This window comes from Crotalus tigris, unplaced genomic scaffold (genome assembly GCF_016545835.1).
Source record: "Crotalus tigris isolate CLP2741 ecotype Arizona unplaced genomic scaffold, ASM1654583v1 scf7180000018553.2237530, whole genome shotgun sequence".
NCBI classification, from domain to species: Eukaryota; Metazoa; Chordata; class Lepidosauria; order Squamata; family Viperidae; genus Crotalus; species Crotalus tigris.
Window position 1 is genome coordinate 1,090,204 of NW_024097074.1, and position 9,797 is coordinate 1,100,000.

General features: G+C 42.3%; 1 protein-coding gene across 3 annotated transcripts in view; it reads left to right on the forward strand.

Moving 5' to 3' along the window:
• PRKAR2B (protein kinase cAMP-dependent type II regulatory subunit beta) overlaps positions 1 to 9,797 on the forward strand; it is a 49,774-nt gene that overhangs the window by 24,841 nt on the left and 15,136 nt on the right. The gene's annotated exons all lie outside the window — the stretch shown is intronic.

Consider the following 9,797-nt stretch of genomic DNA (forward strand, 5'->3'; position numbering starts at 1 on the left):
CCAAGTTACCCTAGTCTTTTTGACTGGTAATTACTTCCATCCAAATTCCGAATATTTTTTAACAAACTGGAAGGGGGGATTTTGGACTGGGAACATCTCCAGAGAGAACAAATGACAATATCCTGCAGCATTTCAGCTGTGTTTTTCTATTAGTTCCTTTCTGCTGACTGGCAGCTTGCTGTAGCTCTATTAAACAAGTGTTGTGTGAACAGGTGTTGGACATGTCTAAGGTTCTATGGAGATGTCTATGGAGATTCTCAGTCATCCAGATCATGGTTATCCCAAAGGTACCATCAGGACAAGATTCAGCGACCCATCTGCATTTTAAAGACAGCAAAGTCCACATTCTTTTATGACTGGTGGACTTCAACTCCCAGAATTCCTGAGCCAGCCACGCTGAGGGGAAAGGGAGAGGTTTCCAAGCTGAGCCAGGCTGGCTCAGGAATTCTGGGAGTTGAAGTCCACAAGTCACAAAGCGGCCTAGGCCAGGGGTAGGCAACCCTGGCTCTTTTATGACTCGTGGACTTCAACTCCCAGAATTCCTGAGCCAGGCACGCTGAGGGGAAAGGGAGAGGTTTCCAAGCTGAGCCATACTGGCTCAGGAATTCTGGGAGTTGAAGTCCACAAGTCAGAAAGCGGCCTAGGCCAGGGGTAGGCAACCCTGGCTCTTTTATGACTCGTGGACTTCAACTCCCAGAATTCCTGAGCCAGCCACGCTGAGGGGAAAGGGAGAGGTTTCCAAGCTGAGCCAGGCTGGCTGAGGAATTCTGGGAGTTGAAGTCCACAAGTCAGAAAGCGGCCTAGGCCTAGGCCAGGGGTAGGCAACCCTGGCTCTTTTATGACTTGTGGACTTCAACTCCCAGAATTCCTGAGCCAGCCATGCTGAGGGAAAAGGGAGAGGTTGCCTACCCCTGCCCTATACCATTCTGGATTAAACTCTTCTTCGAAACCTCCAGCAATGGGGCAGCCACAACTCTGGGACAAGAGCTGTCTTCATTAATCTTCTGCACAGATCCAAGACACTTGGTGCCAGAGGCCACAAAACTACCCCATAATTTTATAGGATCTTTTCATTGTCAGGTTAAGGTTCTTTTCCAAAAAAGCATCGTTTTTTTTCTTTCTGTGACAGACAAAAAAGTTCCAATTTTGCTTTATCTATCCAAAAGACATCTTCTCCAAAGGGGAATTTTAGGGAAAAGAACTGGAGAATTCTTTTGGCCACCTTCGTGTGCCTGCAACGATATGACCTTGTTATATATTTTGGACTATTGACACCTACCGGTCTTGTATTTGAGATTTATTACAAATAAAAGTCATGTTTCCCTTGTAAGTGGTTCGGTTTCCTGTCTTTTTCTCTGGCTTGAGTCCTTTATTGGCGTAACAGAAAAGAGTCTAATATGAAAAATTGTGTTTCTTGACACCTAACGGTTGACATGTGCAGACAGAGGACACAAGAAATCCAATCGAAATCTGCTATTTTTCAAACGCTGGCTCTGGTTTTAGAACACCTGGAAGTTGTAAAGTTTCATTTAGAGACACATCCTGGAAGAGACACATGGGCAGGGTGAAAAGGAAGGGAAAAAACAGGAAAAAAGGAAGAAGTCAGACATCCATGTGTCTCCTTCCCCTTAAATATAGCACACTGTTTTAATGAGATAAAACCAGCCGTATGTGGCTTAAATCAGATACAACCTCACCCAATTCCGTTTGAAGCCCTTCATGCCAATAGCATCTTGTCGCCTCATAATAGTCCTTGACTTAACGACCAGACCCAGAAAGTTTGTTGCTAAGTGAGACAGTCATTAAGTGAGTTTGACTTTGAGGTTATTTTCCGCCTCTAACTCACAATTAAAAAAAAGAAAAGAAAAGGAGATCTATCGAAACCAATTGGAACTAACCTGTAGCATCGTTCTTAACATAACTGTTTCGAAAATTCCAGATTTCCAGCAGGAACTGGTTGAATCTCCGTTCTGTTCAGATTCAACCCACTCAGCTTTATTCAGATAAAATCAAGCAACTAATTTGTATAAGAGGCTTATGTAGAAAAAGTAGAAGGGGCCCTTGATTTACGGCCACCGCTGATCCCAAAATGTCTGTTGTTGATTAGCAAGTCAGTTGTTGTGAGTTGTACCTTATTTTTATAACCTTTCTCGCCCCCCCATTGTTCAATAAATCCCTGTAGTTATTCCGAAAGATGATTCTGGGAATCGGGAGTCGTAAACTGTCAGAAGTTGATGAGCATCCCAATTTTGATCACGTGACGGGGGATACTGCAGTGGTTCGGTGAAAACAGGTCATAAGTCCATTTTTTTTTTCAGTGCGGTTGTAACTTTGAACAGCCACTAAGTGAATGGTTAAAGATATAACAGAAAGATTACCTGCCTTTCAGTGCTTATGTTAAACTCTCCTGTTAGTTAAAGAAGTTAAAGTTTAATAGTAATAGTAATAGTAATAGTAGTAATAGTAATAGTAATAGTAATAGTAATAATAATAATAATAATAATAATAATAATAATAATAAGAAGAAGAAGAAGAAGAAGAAGAAGAAGAAGAAGAAGAAGAAGAAGAAGAAGAAGAAGAAGAAGAAGAAATAGTTGGAAGGGACCTTGGAGGTCATTTAGTCCAACCCCCTGCTCAGGCAGGAAACCCTATACCATTTCAGACCAATGGTTGTCCAGTCTCTTCTTAAAAACATCCAGTGTTCGAGCATTCTGGTGGCAAGCAGTTCCACTGGTTAATTGTTCTAACTGTCAGGAAATCTCTCCTTAGTTCTAGGTTGCTTCTCTCCTTGGTTAGTTTCCACCCGTTGCTTCTTCTCCTGCCTTCAGGTGCTTTGGAGAATAGCTTGACTCCCTCTTCTTTGGGGTAGCCCCTGAGATACTGGAAGGCTGCTATCATGTCCCCCCTCGTCCTTCTCTTCATTAAACTAGACATGCCCAATTCCAGCAACCGTTCCTTGTATGTTTTAGCCTCCAGTCCCCTAATTATCTTAATCATCTGTCAGTTCTGTCTGAAGAATTTACTATTTGTCTGCACTTGTACTTAATGGTGTACTTAGAAAATAGAAATACATAGAGGATGTTTTCTCCGTTTTTCTAGCCTGATGGCTCTATTCTGCTTATATAAGTGATGTCATGCATTATTTGTTGGCCATTGAAATTACCTTAATTTTTTCTTTCCACAGAGAAGATGATTTAGAATATGAATAAGGTTACCTTTTGCAATGACCTTACCAGCCATTTATTTCCCATCTTCGCTCTAAAGTAATCTGATTTCCATTTGCTTCCTGCAGAATGGGCCTATTGCATTACCTTGACCGATATTGTTGTTTCTGAATTTCCACTTTACGCAAGAAGCGCGTAAGAGCCTTAAGAGAACCCATTCTCCTGGTCCTCAAGATTAGAGACCGTTTGTAAACACGGCCTCAGTTATACCTCTGTTGGCTTGAAGACACATTATGCCTTTGAACTGTATTCACATATTTAGGTGGTTTTTTTTTGAAACGAGGTGGCGGAGAACAGAAAAGAGATTTATTTTTATTTTATTTTTTTTGCATCAAGGCAACCTTTGGCCATCCTTCAATGTAGATCCCCTTAGTTGCTTTTATCTGTTGAATTATTTCAATATCCAATCTAGATAAGCTGATAAGATTGTTTTTCCCGCACCTTCTGTTCCGTACTTTTGAGTTACATTCTTCTAATTCTAAGCCATCTTATCTTTCTTTATAAATATCGCAAGAGTAGGACACGAATGAAAGCGTTGCAGGATCCAGTCTGGGTTGGTCACCAGGATCAGAGATGTTATCTTCCAAGCTTTTAGATTTGTGCTGGAGCCCATCCTCTGTGTGTTTTGGGTTGTTCTGTTTGTGTTATTTACATGGTGGCTGTTGTGTGGAACTTTTTAGACATAGATTGAGGTGTTGAGGGCTGGCTATTAAGTCGTTGGCTGTTGTTTCCTTGTGTCGCCAAGCCCTCATCTCATAAGTACTTCATGAGCTGGGGGTAAATCAGCATCTCCTGTTGATTGACGAGGCCTTCTCCGTTTCCCAGGCTTCAATCATTTCTCTGGCCTGTTTATGTGCCTGCTTCTCCCAACAGCTACTATGATTGTTGGACAAGCGGGCACAAAAACAGCAGGGAGTAGGACACATTGATGTCTCCAAAACGGTACATATAAATATATTTGTATGTATGAAAAATAAACAAAGGGTAAAGTTGGTTAACGGCATCAGTCCTCAAACCTCGGAATCTGGTGGAATCTACCTGACTCACCAGAGTGGAGAGGCAAGGAATGTTATGGATTGCTTCTCCTAGGGAGGTCTATCTAGAAGGACCAAGAAGATGGATGGATGGATGGATGGATGGATGGACGGACGGACGGACGGACGGACGGACGGACGGACAGACAGACAAGATAAGACAGACAAGGTAGATAGATAGATAGACAGACAGACAGACAGACAAACAAGACAGAGATAGATAGGTAGACAGACAGACAGACAAGACAAGACAGAGATAGATAGATAGACAGACAGACAGAGACAGACAAGATAGATAGATAGATAGACAGACAGACAAGAGAAGACAAGACAAGACAGAGATAGATAGACAGACAGACAGAGACAGACAAGATAGATAGACAGACAAGATAGATAGATAGACAGACAGACAGACAAGACAGAGATAGATAGACAGACAGGCAGACAGACAGACAGACAGACAGATAGATAGATAGATAGATAGATAGATAGATAGATAGATAGATAGACAGACAAGAGAAGACAAGACAAGACAGAGATAGATAGACAGACAGACAGACAGACAGAGAGAGACAGACAAGATAGATAGACAGACAAGATAGATAGATAGACAGACAGACAGACAAGACAGAGATAGATAGACAGACAGGCAGACAGACAAGATAGATAGACAAGATAGATAGATAGATAGATAGATAGATAGATAGATAGATAGATAGATAGATAGATAGATAGACAAGACAAGACAGAGATAGATAGATAGACAGATAGACAGACAGACAGAGACAGACAAGATAGATAGACAGACAAGATAGACAGACAGACAGACAAGACAGAGATAGACAGACAGACAGACAAGATAGATAGACAAGATAGATAGATAGATAGATAGATAGATAGATAGATAGATAGATAGATAGATAGATAGATAGATAGATAGATAGATAACCTTTATTGTCATTTTTTTCCTGTGGGCACAATGGCACACATTAAAAATGAAATTTAGTTGCTTGCTCTCAAAGTGTACATACATAACACACATTTAAACATACACAACATACACTCTTACACATACGTAACATATAAATATTAATCACTGTCCATCTTGAATACGTAATGGAAGGAGGAAGTTTTAGGGTTCACAAGGCTAATACTGTATGGAGCAAAGCTGTGGCTGAATCTGGACGTTCCAGATCATAGTTGTCCCAAAGGTGTTTTTTTTTTTTTTTCAAAAGGCAACTGGACTTCCTTTGTTTTTCCTTGAAGATGTTTCGCTTCTCATCCAAGAAGCTTCCCCAGTTCTGACTGAATATGCAGTACAATGCGGTGAGACATGGTTCAGATCTGTACCTTGGAGGAACAAAACGACCGCTTCACAAACGCCTGGCACAACACAGGAGAACAAACCCATCAGGACATGAGTCAGCCGCCCATCTGCATTTGAAAGACAGCAAAGTCCACATTTTGGACAGAGAGGACCGCTGGTTTGAAAGAGGGGTGCAAGAGGCCATCTAGGTCAAAATTGAACAGCCCTCTCTCAACAGAGGGGGGGGGATACGACACCATGTATCTCCTGTCTACAACACAATTCTTTCAACCGTCCCAAGAAGGCTCCACACCCATTTGCACAACTCAGGTGACCCTGAGGGTACAGATAAACCTCCAAGTGGCCTCAATGACTCTCTAAAAGAAGGCAAACGACCAGCTGTCTGCAAGGAGTATAAATCCTTCCGTTCCCCACCATCCAGTTAGAACTGAAGAAGCTTCTTGGATGAGAAGCGAAATGTCTTCAAAGAAAAAACAAAGTCCAGTTTACCTCATGAAAAAGCACCTTTGGGAAAGCTTATATAGAGCATTCATTTTTCTTAAACCATACATTAAGGAGGCATTATGTTTAAGAATAAAAAAATGTGGTTTATGAACCCCTACGTGTAGGGATATTTCTGCTTATGCTCAAGTATTTGAATAAGCAAAAGTATCACATTTCTGGAGCAAGGAACTCAGTTAAGTAAACTGAGTTTGTCGTAATTTAGGACTTTCCAGATTGATGGAGAAATATGATCTATGTGGAAAATTATTGGCCAAACATTTGTGTTATAATAAACTATGAACTGATCTGAACTCTTATGTTATGATAGCAGGCAGCTACCAGATGTGGGATGTAAACAAAAGGTGACATCTGGGATAAATTCACAGACACAGTTCATAAAACAGTAAGTTTGGGACAACTTTCAAACAAATGACGCTGCTATAATTTGACAAGCAAATAATTAATTAGTCAGAATGAACCATGGTGATTTCAGAAAGAACAGTACCTTTTCAATTAATCAGTTTAAGTCTTTTTGTTGAAAAGCTGATCTGTCCAACAGCAATTTATTATTAATATCTTTTCAGGGCGAGATGGATGGCATATAAATTCAGTAAATAAAATAAACATTTAATGGAAGATATTTTTACTACTTAAAAATAATAATAATAAATTGCAGATGTAGTCCAAATATAACAAAGGGAATTAATATTCCTGAATGTGAACTGTGTGTTTTCGCTGTTGTTATTTATGTGTAGTATGATGCGCAAATTGTATTAATTGTTTGAAATCCTTTCAGTGCATTAACTAAGATTTTTACTGTGTGTGAACTGGGTCACAATGAAATATTGCAGTACTAATTTTCATTTATGTGGTTCCTCTAATGATTGGTGTAAAATGAATGGTCCATATGCTCACTTCCTTCCACTTTCAAGTTAAGAAAATAATTTAATACAATTTGAGCCTGTTGAATTACAGGCAGTCTTCGACTTACAACAGCAACAACAACAATAATAATAATAGAGTTGGAAGAGACCTTAAAGCAGTGGTTCTCAACCTGTGGGTCAGGACCCCATTTGGGGTCGAATGACCATTTCACGGGGGTCACCAAACCCTGCTGTCCGCCATTTTTTCCCTTTTCCCTAGCTGTCCTACTCCCTCTTATTGGTGGCCACACCCACTTGGGGGTCACCACAACATGGGGAACTGTATTATGGGGTCACGGCATTAGAAAGGTTGAGAACCACTGCCTTAAAGGTCTTCTAGACCAACCCCCTGCTCAGGCAGAAAACCCTATACCAGAGTCTTCAAACTTGGCCCTTTTATGACTTGTGGACTTCAACCCCCAGAATCCCTCAGCCAGGCACGCTGAGGGGAAAGGTAGAGGTTTCCAAGCTGAGCCATGCTGGCTCAGGAATTCTGGGAGTTGAAGTCCACGAGTCATAAAAGGGCCTAGTTTGAAGACCCCTGACCTAAAGCAATGTTTCCAAAACTTGGCCACTTTAAGACTTGTGGACTTCAACCCCCAGAATCCCTCAGCCAGGCACGCTGAGGGGAAAGGTAGAGGTTTCCAAGCTGAGCCATGCTGGCTCAGGAATTCTGGGAGTTGAAGTCCACGAGTCATAAAAGGGCCTAGTTTGAAGACCCCTGACCTAAAGCAATGTTTCCAAAACTTGGCCACTTTAAGACTTGTGGACTTCAACCCCCAGAATTCCTCAGCCTGGCATGCTAGCTGAGGAATTATGGGAATTGAAGTCCACAAGTCATAAAAGGGCCAGGTTTGAAGACCTCTGCCCTATACCATTTCAGATAAATGGTTGTCCAGTCTCTTCTTAAAAACTTCCAGTGTTGGAGCATTCACAATTTCTGGAGGCTGGTTGTTCCACTGGTTAATTGTCCTCACTGTCAGGAAATTTCTCCTCAGTTCCAGGTTGCTTCTCTCTTTGATTAGTTTCCATCCATTGCTTCTTGTCCTGCCTTCAGGTGCTTTGGAAAATAGGTGGACCCTCTCAATTGAGCCCCAAATTTATGTTGCTAAGTGAGACAGCTGTTAAGGGTACTTTTGCCCCATTTTTCTTGCCACAGTTGTTGTGAATCATCACAGCTGTTAAGTGGTCATGTGGTTCTTAAGTGAATCTTTGGTTCTGGAAACCTGGAAAAGACGTATGGATCGGATAGATCATAGCCAAATGGACCATGAATGCAAAGAGTGGGCTTTTCTAAAAATCTCATAACTGATAACCCAATTTGGAGTAAAGCCCCCTGTCTTTAAATTTGTTCTAAGACAGTGGTTCTCAACCTGTGGGTCGGGACCCCATTTGGGATCGAACGACCATTTCACGGGGGTCGCCAAACAACGCAGTCCGCCATTTTTTCCCCCCTTTTCCTGAGCTATGCTACTCCCTTTTATTCTGTTGGCTTTTGAAAGCCAATAGAATAGACTCTCTTGAATAGAGTCTAATTCTATTGGCTTTCCAAAGCCCATAGGAATTGTCCAGGCTGTCTCTGTCCTGCTGAGCCCGCCAATAGTCCCATTCTGCCAACGGTGCTGCACCAGTTGAGTAGTCCTCGACTTACGACCGGTTGAGTAGTCCTCGACTTACGACCGGTTGGGGGTCGCGGCATTAAAAAGGTTGAGAACCACTGTTCTAAGAGATGCTTAACTCCCAAAGCCCAAGTTGGCAGCCTTTTCAGTTTGCCCTCAGATGTGGTAGGCACCGAAGACGTTAACACAGGGCAACGGTTATGAAAAATCCTCCCCCAATACACACTTGCCAGTGTGACCTTTTGCTTGGATTAAATTGCCACCGCTGCCAGTCTTCCACGGTGGGGGGCAGAAGGAGAGCACCCTTCCGAAAGGTTTATTAGATTATAAATCTCATCGGGGCTAATCACCTGGAATGCAACAGGGAGAGAGGTTAGCACTTTTTAAAGACCATCAGAGCTGGAAGGTCTTGTGAATTGGCACAGGGACGGGGTCAACGTCCAGCTCAAGTATCCCAATAAAAAGTCCAGGATCATTTTCCTTTCTGAAAAGCTGCTAAAGGCGAGGTAAAACTCACTCTGAAATCCCAAGGCTTCAGATTGTAGCATATAACTGTGACTTTCCCAGCCAAACTCCCCCCAGCTCATGTAAACACGTTCTCCTTTTTATGGGAGCCGTCTGCTATCTTCTTTACACCTGCTAGAATGTCCTTGAAAGGTTTCTGTGCTGTCGACTTCCAGCAGGCTTCCGTAGAACTGGAGCGGTTTTGAGAAGATGAAAAACAGAGGCACGTAGCTGCCAAAGTTTCACTCTTGACGGATAGCAGCGGCAATAGCACTTAGACTTATGCACCGCTTCACACTGCTTTACAGCCCTCTCTAAGCGGTTTACAGGGTCAGCATTTTGACCCCAACAATCTGGGTCCTCATTTTACCGACCTCGGGAGAGTGGAAGGCTGAGTCCATCTTGACCTGGTGAGAATCGAACTGCTGGCAGTCGGCAGAGTTAGCCTGCAATACTTCATTTTAACCATTGTCACACCAGGAAGGAGAATGAGAAAGGGAATAAGAGGAAGGAAGGAAGGAAGGAAGGAAGGAAGGAAGGAAGGAAGGAAGGAAGGAAGGAAGGAAGGAAGGAAGGAATACCAATAGCACTTAGATGTATATACTTACCAATCCCTGGTGCCCAAAAGGTTGGGGACCGCCATCTTAGGTGACATTTTTCCTGGCCATTTCTGCTATTGCATA